Source organism: Cricetulus griseus, chromosome 2 (genome assembly GCF_003668045.3).
Source record: "Cricetulus griseus strain 17A/GY chromosome 2, alternate assembly CriGri-PICRH-1.0, whole genome shotgun sequence".
NCBI lineage: Eukaryota > Metazoa > Chordata > Mammalia > Rodentia > Cricetidae > Cricetulus > Cricetulus griseus.
In genome coordinates, this window is record NC_048595.1 from 112480227 (window position 1) to 112504501 (window position 24275).

At 35.7% G+C, this 24275-nt stretch overlaps 1 long non-coding RNA gene across 1 annotated transcript in view; it reads right to left on the reverse strand.

Moving 5' to 3' along the window:
• Positions 1-325: 325 nt before the first annotated feature.
• Positions 326-24275, reverse strand: part of LOC103159339 — a 53035-nt gene continuing 29085 nt past the window's right edge. Inside the window, exons 2-5 of the long non-coding RNA XR_003482949.2 lie at positions 18327-18387; positions 14708-14835; positions 7338-7395; positions 326-470 (exon numbers count right to left, since the gene is read on the reverse strand). This is a non-coding gene — a long non-coding RNA (uncharacterized LOC103159339). The remainder of the gene's footprint in view (positions 471-7337; positions 7396-14707; positions 14836-18326; positions 18388-24275) is intronic.

Sequence of the window (24275 nt, forward strand, 5' to 3'; positions counted from 1 at the left end):
CCAACTAAAACCCTATCTATCACATATCCGTTCTGCTCCCCCTGGATGGTGAAACCTTCCATAAGGTGTCATCAGAGTCTATTGTTTCCATTGGGATAGGGCCTAGGCCCATTCCTATGTGTCTTGGCTCAGGGAGTATTCTTCTATATGGAATGGGCTCCCAAAGTCCACACCTATGCTAGGGATAAGTACTGAACTACTACAGGAGATCCCTTAGATTTCTGAGGTTTCCTCACTGAAACCCATGTTCCTGGGTTCTGGATCAGTCGCATGCTGGTATTCCAGCTATCTGTCTGGGGAGCAAGAGTTCCCCGATGTTCAGTTCAGCTGTTTCTGTGGGTTCACCAGCCTGGTCTGGACCTCTTTGCTCTTCACTCCTTCACTCGTCCTTCTCTGCGACTGGATTCCAATTCAATTCAGTGATTAGTTGTGGGTGTCTGCTTCTATGTTCACCAGCTGTTGGACGAAGGCTATAGAATGACATATAAGACAGTCATCAATCGCATTATCAGGGGAGAGCATTTAAGGTAGCCTCTCCTTTATTGCTTAGATTGTTAGTTGGTGTCATCTTTGTAGATCTCCAGACCTTTCCCTAGTGCCTGATTTCTCTGGAAACCTAAAACGTCTCCTTCTATTATGGTATCTCCTTTCTTGTTTTCTTCTATTCTTCCCCTGAATCAACCTTTCTGCTCCTTCATGTCCTCTGCATCCTTCCTCTTCTCCCCTTCTCATCCTTCTAGCTCCCTGCCCTCTTCCCATGCTCCCAATTTGCTCAGGAGATCTTGACCCGTTCCCCTTGTCAAACTTGCATTATCTAAAATAAAACAACTTTTTAAATCTTACAGTTAGGGCTCAAAAATCTAAGGAGGATTTCTCATGTCTAAATTTATTTATTGGAGCTTCACTGCCATTGGGTGCACGTAAAAGACAATCCATTCCTTTGTTTATTCAACTTTCTAGATGTTTATTTCGTTCCTAGTTTTTGGGGGGTCTTCTCCTCCATCCTGACATCTGACAGTGAACCATGCAGTCTTTCTTACATGGAGTCACCTTCTACATGAATGCTCCCCTCTATCATACTGAGGAAAACTGAGCCTGGCTTGCAGAAAAAAACAAAGAAAATCTTTTGAGTCATCTCACTGGCATTCTAACCCTGCAACAGCATGAATACTCATATTCACAAATATCAAATATTAAGACTGGCCTTTTGTTAACAGAGTAATTTTTTTATCATATCCATCATGAACCACTGTAAAAAATAAGTAGCTAAATTTTTCACCCAGAAATATACCTGTGTGAGTGAACAGTGCAGATCTACCAAAATCATATTTTACATTGCATAGATATGCAAAATGTCATTTCTATGCTAGCACAGATTCCTATTTGGGGTAATGTCAAATCTACCATTGTTCTTACTTATTTGTTGAAAAACACTGTGTTTGCAACATGTGGGAGATGTGATACATGAGTCAAATCTTCGAAACTCAAAAATACTTTCTGTGCTCAAAAAATGAAGAATTGGCAGTTCAGTCTGTATGAGCCCTCATGAGCCCAGTTCAGTTGCCTCTGTGTGTTTTCAAATGATGTCTTTGACCACTCTGACTGCCACAATCCTACCTCTCACTCTTTCACAGGATTTCCCAAGTTCTGCCTGATATTTGGCAGTGGGTCTCTACACCTGTTTCCATCAGTTGCTGGGTGAAACCTCTGTGATGACAATTGCACTAGCATGGATCTTCCTGTGGGTCACCTGGCAGAGGGAGTGGGGAGTGTCTCTGTTGTCTGCTCTTGAGACTCTTTCCTGATGCAAGGTTGTCTTGTACAGTTTTAATAGGAGAGGAGATGTCTTGCCTTGATATCCTATGGCTGCTAATATACATGGGAGGCCTGTGTTTTTCTGAAGGGAAAAAACAGGATGCAATAAGCTATGGCTGTGAAGAATGAGGACATAGCTCACAACCATCTCTCTCTCTTTTTTTTTTTGTCTGTTCTGCTTTCAGTTAGGAATGTTACTTAACCTTTTTGTTTCCTTCAAGTGGTAATAAACTCTATTGTTAGACAAAGTAATTAGTTTCTCCATATTTTCCTGATGTTATTGTAAGTTTATTGAAAAATACTGTAACATTTTTCTTGATGATCAGGATGATATCATTTTGCTCAGTCATCAAGGAAAATTTTTGGAGTTCTTTGAGAAGTTAGGAGAAAAGAGATTAATTGAGGAATAAATTAAGTTTCTTGACTGCATTTCAGAAGAGTAGGGTATTTTGAGTATCACATATATTACCTTCTCTCACCATCTTTTGTGAAAAACTGTTTTTAAATATTTCTAAAATCTTCCTCTAAATTAATTGTTCTTAATATTATAAATGTCCTCTTTGTAGAAACAACAATTTTGATCCAAGCGTTGGAGTTATTTCTTTAATAACCACATACAATTCTAATTTTTTAAGGGAATCCTTCAAATGATAAGACCAAGTTTCATGTTTTATCTTGGGGGTAGAATGAACACCCCAAACTCTATTGTATTTCAGAACATGATCACTTCTCCACCCTGTTAAACAGAAACCTGCGTGTAGCAGTATTTCTTGTGAAGTCTTACTTGTGGAAACAAATGCTGTGCTTTAGATGAGGCTCAAACAGATGTTAACACTCTGTATTTCCACTGCTACAAAAGACTATCACAATACAGATGCAGTACAGACGTAATGAGTTCTCCACTAATAATGTTTGTTAGTGTTTTTAATTTTTCTATTTTTAATTTAAATTAGAAGCAAGATTGTTTTACATGTCAATCCCAGTTCCCTCTCCCTCCTTTCTCCCCTGCTCCCACCACTAACAACCTACCTATCCCATACCTTTTCTGCTCCCCAGGGAAGGTGAGGCCTTCCATACGGGGTCTTCAGCGTCTGTCATATCCTTTGGGATAGGGCCTCGGCCTATGTTGGTTTCCCAACTATCAGTCTGGGAACCATGAGCTCCCCCTTGTTCAGGTCAGCTCTTTCTGTGGGTTTCACCAGACTGGTCTGGACCCATTTGCTCATTGATCCTCCCTCTATGCAACTGAAGTCCAGTTCAGTTCAGTGTATAGCTGTGGGTGTCTGTTTCTAATTCCATCAGGTGCTAGATGAATACTCTAGAATGGCATACAAGTTAGTCATCAATCTCATTTTCAACGGAGGGCTTTTAAGGTAGCCTCTCCACTGTTGCTTAGATTGTCAATTGGGGTCATCCTTGTAGATCTCTGGATGTTTCCCTAGTGCCTGATTTCTCTTTAAACCTATAATGGATCCCTCTCTGATGGTATCTCTTATCTTGCTCTCCTCTATTCTTCCCCAGACTCAACCTTTCTGCTCCTGCATGTCTCCTCACCCCTTTTCTTTTCCCCTTCTCATTCTCCTAGCTCTGGTTAATTTTTACACATTTCAATATTTTATGAGTGCTAGTATTAAGTATTCTGTATCTTCAATTTGTACTACTGGATTTTATTTTTTAACGGAAATTTTGTTCTTTTAATATAAAATATAAAAATTTAAAAATTGGCTTTGTTTACAATCAGCCTATTAAATGTCTCCAGTATTGCTCAAGTGCTTTTGAGACATTGATACTCTAAATAAACCTGTCAAATTACCTTTCTATGGCCATGCAAGTTGCTCAGAGATTCCATGTTGTTATAACATCATATGGTAATATATTAGCATAAAGAATGTTAAGAAAAGAGCAATCCCATATATGAAGGAACACACTTTCCACTAAGCTCCCCACTAATCTCAGTGTAACATGGGGTACTACAAACATTTTTCAAATATTTTAATATTTTTACGATCCCTATCACCTATCACATACAACCGAGTGCAAAATACTTATGCGGAAAACAAACTACTTAAGTGTTCCTTCTGTCTTATCCATGCTAGAGTATGAAACTGGTAATATCATTACGTTTCAAGCAAAAACAGTCTGTGTCTAAGTCTAATTGACCATTATGATCATACATCATGCTGGCTTTGGAAGCAACAACAATTTCACACAAAAGAGATGTAAGAAATTGTTGAGAATAATTCTATCATTTTACAGAAGAGCAAACTGTGGTCCCTGGGGTAGTGGAAATTCCATTACTGATATAGAAGCAAACATTAACAGAGCAAATAGATTTTGAATTCAGTGAACTTTTTCACAAATCTGGTCTTTTTCTGATACTGCACTACCTACAAACTCATGTTCATTAGACATGGAAAAACACAGAAGCCCATACTCAACAGAAAAAATCTCTTCTTGTGTCCTTACAAATTGTTTATGAGTATCAGAGTGGATCATTTTATGTAATTAAAGTTGTGAAATGAATACCACTAGAATTTGCAACTATTAAGCTAACATTGTGCTCTTCCTCTATATATAGATCAGAAAATTACTCTGAGAAAATAAAGGCCTAAGTAGCAAAGATTTGCTCTAAGTTTGTATGGAAATTTGGAAGTCTCTTGGGATCTAGCAAGATTTTTACCTGTCATGGGGCTATGCCATGAACAGAATATTTTTTAATGATCTGAACTACAGAATCACTTACTGACTTTCATATAATGTCATTCATTTACATACTCATGCATATATTTGCATGCTTCTTAATGTGATTAAAGAGACAAAAAGACATTTAAGGCATTGTTCAGCTAATAATTTCGTTAATGTGCATTTGTGCCAATACTAGATTTCTTAAGAGTGCCTGTTGAAATATGTAACCATCAGCTGTTAAAGTTAAAAAGACATCTTTTCTCTGTAAGTATAGTACCTTCATTGCTGAACAATACTTAATGACAAAATTAACTTTCCTTCTTTCCTTTAATGACTTTCTTTCATTTAAAATGTTGGACTATACAATCTAAAGCACATCCACACAAAAGAATGTGGGTTGAGTTCATCCTTAGTACATCCGGAATACACTCTAAATCATAAGAAAGTTATGGGAGGAAATTAGAAAACTCCTGTTATTGTTGAGAAGGCTGGAATTTGCATTTTTAAGATTAAAAAGAGCCTAACTTGACTATGCTAAAAAATTAAACAAATATTTTCTGGAAATTTAGAAAACAGAGTAAAATGCAAGCAATCTCCCAGTCTCTGGGATAACCTTGATTCACCTCTTGCCCACTGCAACTTAATAATTGAAGTCCTAATTTATTTAGAAACCATCTGATATTGGAAGAGATGATATTAAAATGTTACATTTATACATTCCTTCATTATTAACTAGTTAACAAACTGGATTTTACATTCAGAAATTGTAAAGATTTTTCCTTCTGAACTGCGGCATTTCCTCCTTGTGCCTGGAAAACAAAAGCAACTTAGAAGGCCAGCAATTTCATGAGACTCTTGCAGTCTTTGCTAAGGGATCATCAGTAGGAAACTACACTCAGAAGCTGGGAACTTCAGTGCAGATGGCTGAAAGCCTGGTGGGGTTACTCCAAGGATGCAACATTCCGTTTTTGACCAGTGCCAAAGGGCATTTTGCTGTGCAACCACCACTGAGTCCCCCATACCGGTAAATTATGCCTCAGTTATGATTCTGTAAGAAATTGCAATAAAGTCAGTGGCTCACCAAGGAAGACTTGACTGGACTCATTTTTAATGTTTACAGTAGATTCCACTTCTGGTATATTTGTTGATGTACACTTTTAACAGCTTGAAGTTCATATTTACTTAATTATATTACATTATTTTAAAATGATTATCACTTAATATTGTCTTCTACAATCAAATGAGCTTCAATGTAGATCTCTGGGACCATTAGAGTAAATATTAAACTAGCATAGTTCCCCATCAAAACTTAGGAGCCTAGGACAAGGCATCTCCCCTCATAAGCTAAGTGCTTGTGATAACTGTTCCCAATGTAAACCTTCAAATGACTGTGGATCCAATTTCAAATAAAAGCAAAATGATAAAACTTTATTTTAAAATCCTTAGGCACAATGCAAGAATATTCAGGAAAATTTTATTTGGCTTTAATTTCACTGGCTATTCAGCGTCTAATCATATTTTAAACAAAATTTAAATCTTTCCTAATCATTACAATTTTTAGAAGACTTTTCAGAATATGTTTAGTCAAAATCTGAATTTTATTAAGGTAGGCCACCTGAATGAGGTAGAACAAGGGACAAGTCACTGATTAAATATGATTTTTTCCAATGGTAAACACACACATGACTAGTGCATGTTTTAATTAACAACTATGAACATTTTAAACAAATATATAAAATCAAATATAACTCCTAAGTTGGGATCATATTGATCAAGCTTCACACACTCAAATGAACTCTTTGGGCAATGAGACATTTGATCAATTGAAATATCTACTTTTCACATGCATATAAATGTGGATTTTTGTCTAATAAACTAATAAGTGAATCTAAAAATAAAAACATGTTGATTAAGTTCAACATTTCTAGACCAATATGGCTGTTAATTTTTGTACAATACCAACTCAACAAGGTAAACTGGGATACTTTTTTTCCAAAGTTGACAGCACAGTGAAAGTTTCCAAATATTCAAATTATATACTTATATTTATATTTATATAAAAAAGACCAATAGTGGCAGTATGTTATGCATCAATAGCAGCAACAGATTTTCCAGGTTCTGCAGTCAGTTGAACAAAATTGTAGAGACATCCAGCACTCTCCATTTAAAAAAAAATGTTGATTTTTATTTTATTTGCTTATGGTCCAACTTCTGTTAATGCCTATGTTAAAAACACTTTAGAAAAAATAAAACTATTGTAAAAGGAGTTCTTACTTAGTCTAGATAATAAAAAGTCAGAGTCAGATATAGAGGGAAATGCTGAGATCCGAGAGAAGGAGTAAGCCACAGCACAGCTTACCTCCTAAGTATCTCAGGAGAGAAGAGAGAGACTTTTCTGTTTCTCCCTGCTTGTATCCTGTTTCTGTCCAGCTAAGTCACTTCTTGCCTGTCTCTACAGACTTCCCAGACCTCTATGGTTAGTTAGTGGCAAGCTCCATTCTCTGACCCCTAGAAGGCTTTATTTTTGTAAGAAAGATATCACCACAAACTCTTAACATGGGGTCAGGGGTGGGGGAGGATGGGTGAGGATGAGGGGAGGTAGAGGGAGAAGGGATTGATAAGTGAAACAGGCTTGTTCCTAATTTGAACTAATAATAAAAAAGAAGCCTAAGGCATTTGCCAAACAGTTTATATTTAATATCAGTCTGTGTATATCTTTGGGGTTAAACCGCTGTGAGACCAGGTGGAGCAGAAACTGCATCCACATCAGGGTTATTAGTTACATTGATTAAATATGATGTCTCCATTCCATTAAGAGCACATGTGTACCACTGTACCTGTTAGCAGGTCAGAATCCAAATCCAGGAAGCCAGTTTTCTCCTTCCTTCACATGATCTAGATATAAAACATGAAATATCAGGCTTTCATGGCAGACATCTTTATGCACTCAACCATTTTTTTGGACTTAATATGTATTTTATGCAGAATCTGATGGCAAATTTGTCTTGTTGAAGACATAAAAAATTAGAATAAAGAAAATGAAACAACAACACCAACAACTAAAATAAACAAGTAAATTGCATTCTGGATTGAGCAGTGAAAGATGGATCATCATAGGCTAATTGAGAAAGTATTTCATCAGGGGCTGAAGGAAATGGGAGCACTTTTGTACTAACAACCTTCACTTTAATTTTTCTTTTCATTTTTATAAGACCAAATTATATATTCGTTGTGATATTTAATGTGAAAGCACCTTTACTTTATGTGTTTACAGATATACAATCAACAAGACCTATTGCTGAAAACACAGTTGACATGCTTAAAATTTGGAGGTTTGAATACTCAACTTATTTTTTCACCTTTATTTGACATTTACAAACAAATGTTTAAATGCTACATTGAAAGATTTGAATTTATAATGCACTCCAAAAGATCCAGCTTTGTTTACTATTGTATCATACTTTGGAAAAAAAGATGGTTATAAGGAAGAATATGGAGAAGGTATTTTAGGAGATATGCTTCATTTACAGGCAGATATCATAAAGAGTATGAATTTTCATTCTAGGAAATCGCCATTCTCAGTTTGAAAACTTGGCATCTTTGTCACCACCAGCCAGTAACGTATCTACTGAGATGAGGACATACTGAATTTGGAAGGGATTTTATATTTTTCTGGGCTTAAGAAAGAAAGTATATATTCTTGATCATGTTCAAATGTTATCTAGTGACTACAACATACATTACTGTCTCTGGAAAGTATTTCAAATTCTTCAATACCCATCAGTACTATTTTAAGGTCCAGTTAAACTGACACTTTGCTTCCACTCTCCAATCCCCAGGCTGGGTAGGGCCCTCAACTGGGGCTCCCCAAAGTCTACTACATCATCCTAGGCAGGGCCTAGGCCCTTCCTCATGTGTCCAGGCCAAAAGTGCATCCCTTCACTTGTAATGGGCTATCAAAGTCCTTTCCTACACCAGGAAAAAATACCAATCCAAGTTCTCTCTTAATTATTAACCCATTTATATTAAACTATTTATTGCCATGAGGATGTGGCATACCCATAATCTGACATGTTATCCCTTTGGCAACATGTCAACTCCCTGGAAGTTTCTCTCCACCTCTTCTCCCCCGGATACTAGTGATCTGGTATCCCCACCTTCTTTCCTGCCTGGTTACTGGATAATCAGTGTTTTATTCATCAACCAATGAGAGAAACACATACACAGAAGAACATCCCCAATCACTCCAACTTGACTTTCCTAATATTTGAGAGCCATCTATATCATTTGAGATAAGTCAATCTTTCCACAATCTAGGATTCATGAAGTCAAGTCACTGACATTTGCTGAAATTAACTAAGTTAATCAACGAATTTGAGATCATTGGAAAATGTTAACTTTAAACTGAATGATTTTCATCATATAAGATTCATTAAAGATGAATAAAATCAATTATTCTATGAAAATATTAGCCATCTATGTGTTTTGTGTAATGGAAATTAACTTAGTTTCATATTTAATAGTATACAAATTATCTTTCATTTTACTATTGACAGGTATTATGGGATGTTATTTCTTGTTGTTGTTAAAGCATTTATAATGAACATTCATTGTTCATAGCTTCTGGTCCATTTGGAATTTTTGTCATGTATTCAAAAAGAGAGGAATTATTACTAAGATTATGGTTAGTGGTTCATATTATTACCTGTTTAGATGGCATACAATTATTTTTCCTTTTTAATTTAAATAAGAAACAAGCTTCTTTTACATGTCAATCCTAGTTCCCTCTCACTCCTTTCCTTCCTTGACCCATACAAACACCCTATCCCACCCCCTTTCTGCTCCCCAGGGAGGGTAAGGCCTCCCCTACCCCATATCCCAATCCATTTCTGCTCCCAAGGGAGAGTGATGCCTTCCATGGAACATTTTACAGGTCTATTATATCATTTGGAGGAAGGCCTAGGCCCTCCCCATGTGTCTAGTCTGAGAGAGTATTCCTCTATGTGGAATGGACACCCAAAGTTGTTTCATGTACTAGGGATAAATACTGATCCACTGCCAGAGGCCCCATAGAAAAACCAGACCTCCAAACTGACGTCCACACACAGGGCTTCTGGAACAATCCAATTTTGGTTTCCCAACTATTAGTCTGGGGTCCATGAGCTCCTGCTTGTTCAGGTCATCTGTTTCTGTGGGTTTCACCAGCCTGGTCTTAACCCCTTTGCTCTTCACTCCTCCCTCTCGGCAACTGTATTCCAGGAGTTCAGCACAGTGTTTAGGTGTGGTGTCTGCTTCTGCTTCCATAAGCTACTAGATGAAGGCTCTAGGATGGCATATAAAGTAGTCGTCAATCTCATTATCAGAGTAATTGCTGAATCTTGTGGTAGACTGATTCCCATTTTCATGAGCAACCACGATACGGATTCTCAAAGTGGCTGTGTTTGTACTTCCTCCAGCAGTGGAGGAGTGTTGCCCTTTCTCCACATGCTCTCCAGCATAAACTGTTGCTGGTGCTTTTGATTTTTAGCCATTCTGAAAGGAGCAAGATGGTATCTCAGAGTTGTTTGGATTTGCATTTCCCTGATTGCTAAGGATGTTGAGCACTTTCTTAAGTATCTTTCAGCCATTTTAGATTTCTTTATTGAGAATTCTCTATTTAGTTCTGTACCCCACTTTTTAATTGAATTATTTGGTGTTTTGGTGATTAGCTTCTTGTGTTCTTTGTACATTTTGGAAATCAGCCCTTTCTCAAATATGGGATTGCTGGAGATCTTTTCCCATTCTGTGGGCTGCTGTTTTGTCTTGTTAATGTGTACTTTGCTTTACAGACTCTTCTTACTTTCAGGAGGTTACATTTATTAATTGTCAATCTCAGTGTGTGTGCTACTGGTGTAATGTTCAGGAAGCTGTCTCCTGAACTAATTCGTTCAAGGATACTTCCCATTTTCATTTCTAAGAGGTTCAGTGTGGCTGGATTTATGTTTAGATCTTTGATCCATTTTTGACTTATGTTTTGTGCATTGAATAGATATGGATCTATCTGCATTCTTCTACATGCCAGCATCCAGTTGTGCCAGCACCAATCATTGAAGATGCTTTTCTTTTTTCCATTGTATAATTTTAACTTCCTTGTCAAAAAAATCAGGTGTTCATAGATGTATGCGATAATATCAGGATTTTATACTTGATTCCATTGTTCTACCTGTCTATTTTTGGGCCAATACTAAGCTGTATTCAAGATTATAGCCCTGTAATAGAGCTTGAAGTCAGGGGTGGTAATGCCAACTCATTGTTTCATTGATTCTTTTTATTGTTTTCTTTATTTCTACTTTATTGATTTCAGTCTTCAATTTGATTATTTTCTGCAATCTACTCCTCCAGGATGAGTTTCCTTCCTTTTGTTCTAGAGCTTTCAGTTGTGCTGTTAATTCTCTAGTGTGACTATTCTCCAGTTTCTTCATCTGGGCACTTAGTTCTATGAACTTCCCTCTTAGTACTGCTTTCAAAGTATCCCATAAATTTGGGTATGTTGTGTCTTCATTTTCAATAAATTGTAGCAAGTCTTTAATTTTTTTCTTTATTTCTTCCTTGACCCAGGAATGGTGCAATTGTGCATTGTTGTATTCCCATTAGTTTGTAGGGTTTCTGCAATTTGTGTTGTTGAATTCTAATTGAAACATGGTAGTCTGATAAGATACATCGGATTATTCAATATTTTTGGATCTGTTGAGGTTTGCTATGTTGCAGAGTATGTCGTCGATTTTAGAGAAGGTTTCTGTGGAGATGAGTGTTATTATTTTGCGTAAATTAGTAGTTGCTAAATGGAGATGGAATATGAACATTGGAGGGTACATTAAACATAAAGTTTATTACAGGGTGAGGAGGGAGAGACAGAAATGGAAGAACAGAGCGGGTCAGAGGGTAAGAGAGAATAATTAATGGAAACACACACACACAGAGAGAAATACACAGAGACAGAGAGAATTAGTGCTTGACCACTGAAAAGAGAGAGAGAGAAGAGGGATGAGGTCACAGGCTCAAAATGGTGAGATCTTGCATGTGCACTGAGTCCCTATGCAGCCCCATTATGAGTGAGGTAGCCATGATGTGACAACACAACACAGGGCCCTTTAAGCTGTCCAGGTATCTGTCTGAACCTTTCTCTGATAAGAAGGTATGTTCTTTGGTGTTTGGATGGAATGTTCTATAGATGTCTGTTAAATCCAATTTAGTCATAATTTCTCTTATTTCTTTTTTCCTTTGTTAAGTTTCTGTCTAGTCCTGACAGTGGAGTGTTGAATTTTCCCATTATAAGTGTGTGAGGTTTTATGTGTGACTTGAGTTTAGTAATGTTTCTTTTACAGAAGTGGGTTCCTTCTCATTTGGGGCATAGTTTTCAGAATTGAGCCTTCATCCTGATGGATATTTTCCTGTGATGAATATGAAATGCCCTTCTTCATTTCTTTTGATTGATTTTAGTTGGAATTCTAAATTTTAGATATTAGGATAGCTACACCAGCTTGTTTCTTGGGACCATTTGATCAGAAAATCTCATCCCAAACCATTACTCTTAAGTAACATCTGTCTTTGAAGTTGAGGTATATTTCTTGTACATGGCTGAAGGATGGATTTTGTCTTCATATCAATTCTTTTACCCTGTGTCTTTTTATAAGTGAGTTAAGACCACTAATATTGAGGAAATTAAGGACCAGTGACTGTTAATTCTTGTTTATTTTGGATTTGTTGTTGGTAGTGTTATTGTGTAGAATAACACAATCTAATCGTTTTTGGGCTTTTGATAAAGGGGGATAATCTATTGCCTATGTTTTTGTGGGAGAAGTTAATTTCCTTAGGTTGATGATTTCCTTCCAGTACTTTCCGTAGGGCTGGATTAGTAGATATATTGTTTAAATCTGTTTTTGTCATGGAATATCTTGTTTTATCTATCTATACTGATTGAAAGCTTTGCTGGGTATAGTACTCTGGGCTGGCATCCATGGTTTCTTTGTGTTTGTAGAATATCTATCCAGGACCTCCTGGCTTTCACAGATTCCATGGGGAAGTCAGGTGTAATTCTAATAGGTTTGCCTTAATATGTTATTTGAACTTTTTCCTTTGCTGCTCTTAATATTCTTTCTTTATTCTGTATGTTTGTGGTTTTTATTATTATGTGGCGAGGAGGGATTTTTGTGGTCCACTCTATTTGGTGTTCTGTAAGCTTCTTGTACTTTCATTGGCATGTCTTTCTTTAGGTTGGGAAAGTTTTCTTCTATGATTTTGTTGAATATGTTTTCTGCACTTTTGAGTTGGTTTCTTCACCTTCTTCTATACCTATTATTCTTAGATTTGACCTTTTCATGGTATCCCATATTTCCTGGATATTTTGTGTTAGGTGTTTGTTGGACTTAGATTATCTTTGATCTATGAATCTATTTCTCCAAGTGTATCTTCAACACCTGAGATTCTCTCTCCCATATCTTATTTTCTGTTGGTTAAGCTTGCATATTTAGTTCCTGATCATTTACCCAGCTTTTCTAGTACTAGCATTCCCTTAGACTGTGTTTTTTTCTCTATTTCATCTTTCAAACCTTGTAATATTTGAATTGTTATTTTGCAGTTTTTTTTATTTGCCTTTTCCTCCACTTCTTGAAATGTTTTTGTGTGTTTTTTCTTTCATTTCTTTAAAGGATATTCTCATTTCCTCTTTTAGTGTCTCTATCATCTTCATGAAGTTGTTTTTAAATTTGTTCTTTTCTGATTCATCTGTGGTGGGATGGTCAGGTCTTTCTGGTGTAGAGTCCCTAGACTCCAGTGGCCTCATATTGGTTTTTAGGTTGTTGAATGTGTTCTTATATTGTCATCTTCCTATCCCTTCTTCCAGTTGGTGCAGGTGGGGTCTCTTCCTCTTTGGGTGGGTACAGGTCCAAAGTTATCTTCTGGTTGGTAGAGGCAGGTCCAATTCTCTAATGCATCTCACTAGAGAGTCTGAGACACTCCCTCTCCATATGGTTGGAGGAAGGACTAGCACTGAGATGTCAGGAGACACTGAATGGCTTGAGTTGACCTGCCTGCAATCCTCAGGACAGGACATCCCAAAGCGGGCAAGTGGAAGACAGGCCTTAGACAAGGGACCAAGCTCACCTCTCCCCTGAGTGTGGGCAGGACTAGTGCAGGATGTCAGCAAAGTCTGGTTTGCTTGATCTACTATTGGCAAATCGACCTGCCTGCAGTCCCCAGGCCAGGAAATCTTAGCTTGCATGCCTCAGTATCTGTACAGCACAAGGATACAATTTTTTTGAATGCTTGTATTAATTGTACTATGGTAAATATATGAGTATTTTTTCCAAATTTCCAAAATTTAATATTTTCTAAAGACATATTTTGCAATTTTTCATGAAAATTATCATAACTTCAGTTATTTAAAATCTATTCCTAAATGCTAGTAAACTTTAATGTGTTTTATGATTTATGTACAATTTGAGCTTCCTGTTGCTTGTAATAGTTGCTAATTACAGTCTCACTTGTGTTACTTTAACTGTATTGATTTTCAAAAACACTGCATGCTTGCCTTTTGTTAACCATACATGCAAAATGTGTCCTTAGCTTGTCTAGCATCTTTTGCTTTAAGATATACTGTGAATAATTTATTCAATTTGCTATAGTATATGTTACCAAATTTTCTTTTGTTATATTTTGGATCTTACAAATATTGTTAAAATGATAATATTTGTTTATATTTTACTCTAAATATTTTAAAATTTCTATTCCTAGTTACATTTTGATATCATGTGTTTTTGTTCATGATGTGAATTAAGAATTTCCTTCCATACATTGTTGTAAGATTTAGTTGTTCGCCAGGTGGTGGTGGCACACACCTTTATTCCCAGAACTCAGGAGGCAGAAACAGGAGGATCTCTGTAAGTTTGCATCAGTCTGTTCTATACTGATGTGAGTTCCTGGACAGCCAGGACTGTTTGAATGCTTCACAGAGAAACCCTGTCTCAACAAAGAAGAAAAAAATGAAGAAAAGGCAAAAAGAAATAAATGAAGGAAGGAAGCAAGAAAGAAAAGAAGGGAGGAAAGAAGAAAGAAAGAAAAATAGAAAGAAAGAAGAAAGAAAGAAGGAAAGAAAGAAAGGAAGAAAGAAAGAGAGAAAGGAAGTAAGGAAGGAAGGAAGAGAGTTGTTTTTCTAGTACAGCATACTAACCTTGAATGGGGACAAAGAAAGCTCTTTGTTTCCACATTGGTCTCTCCTCCTCCATTCCGTTCATGCTTTCTTCCTTTCCTTTCTTTCTTCGTCTCTTTATTTCTCTTTCTGGGATAACCCCACTTTTTCTGTGGTAAGATTAAATATATACAGCATAAAATGTAATATTTGGGATACTGTAAGTATACAGCTATGTTACACCAATTTCATTTTCATTGGGAGCAAGCCCCACCCCAACTATCCATTCCCAAAATTTCATATTCTCCACCTAAAGCTTGGCTCACTATTTTCCTTCATTATTTACTATGGCAGCCCTCTGATTTAACAAAATTTCATATACATTTAAACCTCACCCAGATATTAATTACCCTTTGTGCTAAACCATTGGCCCATACATGCACTGACACTATACTCTCTGCTCTATACATAATTCACCTTTGCATCATATAACATTCATTTATGTTATATGATGAGCTTAGTTTCTTTGACACTGCTGGTGGTGGATTCTTTCACTGATTATTTTATTTTCACTTTTTTACAAATGTCTAAGCAGTTATATTATAATTATTAGTCTATAAATTTTGAGACTTGGGTATCAATTTCCATACCCACATAAAATTAATGGGATCATGATTCTGATCAGGATTGACTGATGAAATGTAATTCTGGAAACTCTCATCTTTGCGAAAATACATGACAATTGTTTGTCTTCCATTAATATCCATCTTCCTCACATTTACCATTAAATTTTATGTTTGTCTAGAACACATTTTACATTTTCTTATGTTAAAATACTGGTAATAAGGGATTAGCTCTCACAAATTATATTGTTATTACCAGAAAATACTTAAAATTATAAATAATTAAATAATTTAGACTCTCAGTAATATTTCTTGAAGACAAATGGTATACAAAGATACCTATTCATAGGACAGGAATAGAGTATAAGTATCATTGTAAATGGCATCAAAACATAATTCCTTATATATGGCCAATACACATACTGAAAAATGTTTGACCTCACTAATCCATCACATAATGCAAAGCAAAACAACACTGACTCTGTATATTACTCCGATTAGAGTGTCATTCAGGGAATCAAACAAATGCTGCTGTTTTTGTGTAGAATAGGAAACTCTTCACTTTTGTTGGCAATATAAACTATACTACCCTGTATCAAAATCTTAAGGAAATTTCACAAATAATAGAAAATCTACTTATTTCATGCCCCAGCTATATATCATCTGGGTATTTATATGAAAGACACAAGTCAACAGAAATACTTAACACAATCAAGTGTATGTAACCAGTATTCAAAAGAGTAAAGTGTTGAAACTAAGGTAGGTGTCCAACAAAAGAGGCCTGAAAAAACAAAGTACAGTATATATGCACAATGGAATGCTTTATAGACATAGAGAAGAATGGAGACATGTAATTTGTCATAAAAAACACAAATGGTAAAAATAATCTTAATGAAGAAAAGTAGTTGCAAAAAAATGTTATTTTTTTCTCATTTGTTTTTGCTGGATTTTATATATAAATTTATGTGAAAATACTATCTAAAGATTAAATGAACGTAGTAGTGTAATTGTCTAGGGTAACAAAAAAAAATGGGGGAGTAGAATGAGGATAGTATAGAACATGGATGGGGTGTATGATCAACAGTATATATTTGCATGTATGTATTCACATAGACACACACACACAAAAATAAAACACACAAACACATAAAATTTCCCTGTTGTCTCTGTGCTGTCTCTGTCTGGATTCTGTTGAAAGCAGTATTTGAAACATAGTCTTATTCTAAAAAGATGCATATCCATCATTGAATCATGATAGAAGTGAGTTTTCAGGAGCCTGTATTGGAAAGCCTTTGAAAATATCACCATAAAACATCTGCTAAGGCAGAGTAATTATCCATGATTTCCAAACACCCTGGTGGGGGGTTTATTCTCTACACTTTCATGTTGTACATGCAGGAGGCAAGCAGGTCCCCACAGACCACCCATACCAACACATAACGCCCTGGGAAAGAAATAGATAGATTGTTTTCTTTTTCCAAAGTTAAAATTGCCATCTTTTATTATTCTTTTCTTACCTCCAAAGTCTCCTACACACAATGGGTGGAGCACAAACACATTAAGAGATGCATAGAGGTGCATAGAAAATCAATCAATAAATAAATCTTTAAATTATTTATTTTTCAGATTCTCCACTCTTTTATTTGTGAATGATTCTTCCAAAGATATTAAATTTTATTTGGCAGTTTTGGTGTGTTCAAGGACAGATTTTATTATATATATAGTTTGTATTTTATTGTACTTTTTAGGTTTTGTTTAAATATGTGCTTGCTTGAGTTTGTGTCCCACATTTATGTGCTTAGCTTCAGATTCCAGAAGAGGGCACAAGATCCCGCAAAGAGGACTTATAGTCAGTTGTGACTTGCCAAGTGGGTGCTTGGAAATGAACCCTGGCTTATCCATTGAACCATCTCTCTTGCAACTGGAAGGTTGTAGTCTGACCTACCAAAGAATGTACACTACATCTATAAATTTACAACTGTATGCATTCAATGAAATACCTACAGAGTCATGTAATTGACCTTTGCACATTACAACAACAACATTACTGGCTTTTATCACAGTAAAAGAATGTCTATGAATCTGTTGATTCATTAGGACAATCAATAAAGTTCAGGAAAATGTTCCTTAACATTATCTACTTAGCATTTTTCCTCAAAAATGGCATTGTAATTTGGCTGAATACTGTGAAGAGAGGTCCTCACTTGGCAGAAATCTTTTGTCACAGGAAAAACCCTACAATATACAACTCAGGGTTCTAGAACCTTTTTTTCAAAGTAAGGTGTGGCTAAACTCTCCAAATAATAATCAAAAAATAGTAAATTCTGAATCTTTCTATTGCTGTGTTTTCTGTCATATGCAAGCAATCAAATGTTTAGTAAGAGTGGCAGATTTAAAGGTTATCTGTAAATCTCTGATATACAAATAAGCCACAGTTTCTTCTTTCCTGCCCCTGACCTTGAAAATTCAGTAAACTTTTGTGTTGAGGCAAGAGTTTTGTAAAATACTTTGCATATGTTTTTAATTTTTAAAACATATTCTGTAAAGAAAAAGTTACAAAATGAAAATAGTGGTGTCTATTGTTGACTGCTGAATGGAATGCTAGCAAGGAGCAAACAGCGGTGAAATCAACACCAGAAACCTGTCTTTCTTTTCCAGACCCCAGTACCTAAAATAAAAGAGAGAGAGGCAATGGTCTGTTTTGTCATTGTTTGCTTGTTTCATTGATGTTTCATATTTTGTTAATTTGACACAAGCCAGGGTCACTGAGAAAACTTTATCTGACACAATTTCTCCATCAGATTAGCTTATAGGCAAGCCTGTGAACCATTTTCTTGAGAAGTGATTGACATGGGAATTGCCAGCTGACAGTGGTGTTGCTATCCCCGGTTAGCTCATCCTGGGGTGTATAGAAAAGAAGACAGAAGTGAAGGAAAGCAAGCCAATAACTAGCATTCCACCATGATCTAGCTTCAGTTCTTGCCTGCAGATGCTTGCCTTGACTTGACCTAATGATTGACCACAACCAGTAAACTTACCAAATCCTTCACCCCACATATTGCTTGTGGTCACATTGTTGTTTATCACAGCAATAGGAACCTATGTAGAACAAAGAGAATGGATCAATAGACAATACATTTAAAAAAACTGAAAGTAGCTGAAGCTAAGGAAAGCCACTGATCAATAAAGATCAGTCATTAAAAATGAAAGGCATTGAGTTTTACAGATTGCAATTTTCATTATATGTGGGAAAGCTCTGCACATGGTAGGACTAAATACTAGAATAATTTGAAAATCCAACATGAAAGTCTCCACTGAGCATAGAGTCAAATTTGAATACTTCTCTACATTTTCCTAATTTTCTACCATTCTTTCTGTCTCCCACCACTCTATTTGATGAATCAATCTACTTTCTTTATGGCTTTCACCTGATCTGTGAAAGGAAACACACTACTCTAAACATAGAGGGAAACACCATATGTAGCTGCCTTGCTCTGTAATTGTTCACATGAATCTTTCTTCAAAACTAACTCAGTTTTCCACAACTTACACCATGATTTTGCTGCTCTTAATTCTTTGAAGTCCCATCTTACGTAAGAATTTTGCAATAAACATACAAGAAAACAAAGCTTAAGTCCTTTATTCTTGTAACAAATGTGTTATTCTCAATAAGCCTTTGTACAATAATCACTTCCTTAAGAAAATGTTGTTCTCACTTACAGACAAACCCTCTGCCACCGAACACTCTAATTTAAGATGCACCTCAGACACAAGGATCCTATCCCAATTTTCCATTCTGTGTAACTAATTGACTGAAATTTCTAATGGTGGCTTCCGTATAATCATATTCCAAGCATATATCAATGATTTAATTTTAACAAATCTCATTTATTTTTTGATGTAAAAGTGGTAGCAATACAGATTAAGGAACAAAGGGGTAGATGAATGATGTCTACTCATAGACCAGCATTCTGTGTTTGAGTTTACATCTAATTCCTCTAAGTTTCTTAACTGAAATTTCTAAATTCCCTTAGAGATACATGAGGTATTTTGTGATTGTTTTAAAATATGTGACCTTTTGTTGCTATATTTAATAAGGGTTTCTCCACTATAACTTCTTCTTAGTAATTATCTTTGTATGGAGTCACATCATCAACAAGGCTAAACCCAGATCGTTGCTTGACTGATAAATACAGTTTTATTTTAATATAGCCATATCCACTTTTTTATTTGCCACAGTGTGCTTAATTATTGCAAAAGAGATTGTAACAACTGTTACATCTAAGTCGAAGGTATTCACCAACATGGTTATGCTCTTGAGTCTATGATTAGAACATGTAGTATTTTCAGTGTAAGATCACCTGCAATGCCTCAGGTCATAGGATAAAGATGATTTTATTAATAATAATCGTATCCAGTATTTTATTATTTGGTGTAATTGGTGTGTTCTACAATCACTTGACTAAGTCAAATCCTTTTTAAATAATTTTCACATTAGTTGGACACATCAGTGAGTTCCCATGAGATTTACTACTACAGCTCACTGGTCATGTCTGGCTGTGCACACTCCACTGTGGCTTTTTGACCAACAGTACCCAGACCCACTGCATCACTATCTACTTGCAGTCATGTCTTTCCTTAAGTTTTCATGTATGACAGAAAACATATGGTAGCTGCATTTCCGTTTCTGGCTTCATTAATTTAATGTGATATCCTACAGTTTCATATATTTGCTTGCAAATGATGGGATTTTACTTTTCCTTTTAGCTGAGTAACACTCCATTCTGTATATATGTTTTATTTCCCTTCTGTGTTAGTGTGCAATGAGTAGCAAGGCTGGTTCTATACTTACCAATGTGTAATACCACAAACCAGCAAGTCTCTCTTTTGTGTATTTTTTCTCTCTAGCATGCACTGAGGACTGAGAGACAGGAAATACTGTTGTATCTCAGTCAGTTAAGTACTGCATTTTGTTTTGATAACTGTGGTAAATACTTTGCAGCTCTGCCAACAGGATACATATTTCCTTTATTTTTCTAGGTACCATCCCTACTGTTTGCCACTTTTAAGGTAGATATTCTAACTGCAATGATACAGAATCTCACTGTCAGTTTTTATTTACATTCCTTTAGTGGATAATGGTTTTCAAGTTTGATCCAAACATTTATTGTGCATTTCTTTGTCTTCTTCTGAAAAGCATGTATTCAATTTGTTTATCAATTTTCAACTGGACTGCTTTTTCTATTACTGTGTTTTGAGTTCTATATGCATTCCAGACATTAACTTATATCAGAAGTATAACTGGTCCCATAGGGGTCCGCTGGAAGTGGAACTAGTATTTATCCTTAAATGCACAAATGGACTTTAGAAGCCCATTCCCAGTGGAGGGATACTCTCTCAGCCTACATACATGGGGGAGAGCCTAAGTCTTGTCCAAAATGATGTGACAGACTTTAATGATCCCCCAAGGGTGGCCTCGTATTCCCTGAAGAGTGGATGGGGGTGGGATGGGGTGTTGGTGGAGGGAGTGGCAGGAAGGGAGGGAGAAGGACCTGGAAATGGTATGTAAATTAAATTAAAATTGTTTTTAATTTAAATAAAATTATTTTAAAAAGAAGAATAGCTGGACAACCTTTTCTTCAATCACATTTTGTATCTATGCTTTATTTTTTCCTTGGCTGTGAAGAAGTATTTTAGTTTCATGTAAGCCTATTTTCCAACATCTACTGCTTCTTGGTCACATGTGGATTGTAAAGATCAACCTCAGTTTTATGCTTGCACAGAAATCATTTACCCCAGTGAACCACATTTCCAGTCCATGTCTGGAAAAAATAATAATTGTATCAATTTGTATTGCTTATGCTTGTAAAGTATTGTTTAAAATTTCATCCATATTTACTGCTTAGAGCAGAATGTGGTTAGGGTACTGATTTCTATTCCATTTACAAGCCTTGCTAAACTGTGAGACCTGGGTAAGTTCAGAGTTTTGTTCTCAATATTTTACTTAGGAAAACAAGCCATGTGAGGGGGTTGCTCCCAATAAGTAGCATCTGATTATACTCTGGCATCTATTATTAGAGCATATAGTATTTTCAGTGTAGGGTCAACTAAGTTCCATGGCCCATTGTTTCCTTGTGTCTGTCATCATGATTGGTGATCACAGTCACTTTCTCAGTAGCAAAATATGCAATGTAGAAAACAAAACCAAAATGGCCAATCAGAGAGTTTTCTGTACCAGCCTGCAAATTTTCTGTGAAAATGTTGATACGAAACTTGGCAACAGTACCAAGGTTATCAACCAACAACCAAATCAGCTTTGGCCATTCTAACTCCAATATTCACAACTCAGTAGGATGCTGTATGTTTGCTGGAAGTGAGATTATTGTAAAGCTTCTTCCCAGAGTGTAGTGTACTGGGGCCTGCAAAGCATTCATCTCCAACTTTATTCTGAGTATCTGATGAATTAGAAATGAGACTCATCAGGACAATTTCTTCATTAAAATAGTACCAGTGATCACTGGCATTAAATGGACAGTGTTTGCCTCAAATACAGAAGTCTCAGTGTTCTCCATTGGTAGGTCCATGACAAGTAGCAATAGGAAGCTGAAACAATTTAAATTTTCTTTTATCGTGTTTGAAATATATTTACAATTTATTTATTTTAGCTTTGATTGTTTTCCCGCATGTATGTATGTGTACTACATGCATGTTTAGCACCTGAAAAGATCAGAGGAGTATGTAGAATTCCCTGTACCTGGGGGAACCATCATGTAGTTGATGGGAATTGAACGTGTGTTGTCTTCCAGAGCATACAGTACTCTGAACCACTGAGTCATCACTCCATCCCTTCTTCTTGTCATCTGAAACACCCTGCCCAAGGTTGTCCTGGACCTCATGATGTAGGTCACTGAACTTGTGGTAATCCCCATGACTCAGCCCCCTGACTACTGGGATTATGAATCACCACACCCAGCTTGTTTTGCAAATAGATGAAAAGACTCTATCTGTGCACATAAGCACACAAAAATTTGACCATATCAAATCATTTTCAGAGATTTTTGTGGTACCATTTGGTTACAATTAATGTTTAAGGATATTATACCACATATAAAATAGAGTGGATAGTCAGTCTTTTATGCAGAAATACCATTTAGTTACAGTGTTGATGCATTGTTTAGTGGAATTATTTAAATAAAATTAGTTGAAATGAGTGACCTGGGTTTCTAAAGGACAAAACCTACTCAGGTCTCAACATTCAACTTTCTTTATGAAACCATACACTCACTAGATGTCTAATTCTTTAGAATTACTTCAACAATAGCCACAAAATAATTTATGAAGTTGCCAGTCCTTTTGGGCTTGGTATATAAGCAAAAATATGATCTTCCCAGTCGTCCTTTCCTTGGGGCTTCATCCTAAGGTGGTAGAATGGCTCTATTATTGTTTTATTGTAACTATTTAAAAAAATTTAGGCCCTCAGGATCTCATTCAAACTTTTGTTCCTAAGTACCTCAGATGGAATCAAATATCATGAAATATTTAAAGATCATACTCAAGCTATGAAAGAACACTTTGGGAGGGCAATAGGAAAAAAAGGCTGATGATAAGAAAGCATAGAAATGTAGCCAGGACTATGAAAAGTTTAGACTACTAGGGAAAATGTTTTCTGCATACCTTAACTACATTTGGCAATTCGGTTTAATGTATTCTTTTTCAGAACATGATTGTGGAGGCTGCTGAGAATACCTTGTGCTGACAGTCACTTATATTTTCCAGGTGAATGAAAAATTTAGGGAGGGAGTTGAATATGAACAGAGCATGTTCTCTTTAATGGGAACTGATGCACATTATGTTTGTGGATCTCTATATTATTTTGAATTTGAAGTTATACCTATGGGTTGGAGTAAAGGAAATAGTTGATTTATGCAATATCCATAGAACCAAAATGTGGCTGCTGTGGTTTCAGATTATAATAGAGTTCAAATTTATTTGGGGCATGAAAAAATGAAGTACCAGTTCCCCTGAAATAGTGACTCTTCTGCTTGCATTCCATAGCTTCCTTTTTCCTCCTCTGGCCTCCCTTTAGAATTTTCCCCATTTTTCATGATTTCCCATACCCTAAGAGTTATAAAGAGGAATGATGAGGGAGGCCAGTGGGGGAAGGATATGGATAATGAAAATAGAAACTGACCTATATGTATGAGTTTGCTATAACAAAACCTAGTTCTTTGTGTGAGTTTTTTTTAATGTAAAAGTGTAAATAGGTACTAAAATGTGAAAGAAACAGAATTATATTATGGAGAGTCAAGGTCATGACTGTTCATATCCAAATATCGTATCCACATACTAAGTATGTGCTTAAAATCAGCTATTAATTTTATGATGCCATGTCTTAATATTCAATATTTATATTAATTATCAAATAAAATTTCTATCTAGATTCTAAACTAAGATTTAGTGAAACGTTTACTTTGGTTCATTATGCAAAAATATTACCTAATAGAAATGAAAGAGAATGTGAATTCTATGTAATATTAAGGCATCCAGAAGCTAATTAAAGAAAACTAAAAGAAATAGTTGAAAGTTAATATTATATTTTATTAATCAAACAATCCCAAATATCCTTATAAGTTTTGCAAATAGTAAATATTTTCAGTTTTAAGTAGAGATTTTGTAATTTTAAAAAACTGTGCCCTTAAGTAGTTTATTTAACACTGGCAACACATCTCTACTCTGGCTAGCTACATATCAGGTGCTTGATAATCCTATTAACAATTGGCTGACATGCTATTTAACATAAAAACACAACCCATTTATGGTTTTAAAAGGAATCAAAATAGATATTCTGTAGCACTCTGCCTCCATCAAGAACTTTAGCAGAAAATTCATCTGGTCTTTGTGCTTTCATCTTTTCAATAGTAACTTTCCAATATATTATAAGGAAGCACATTGGATTTTATAATACACTATTTTTAAAAATTTCATTA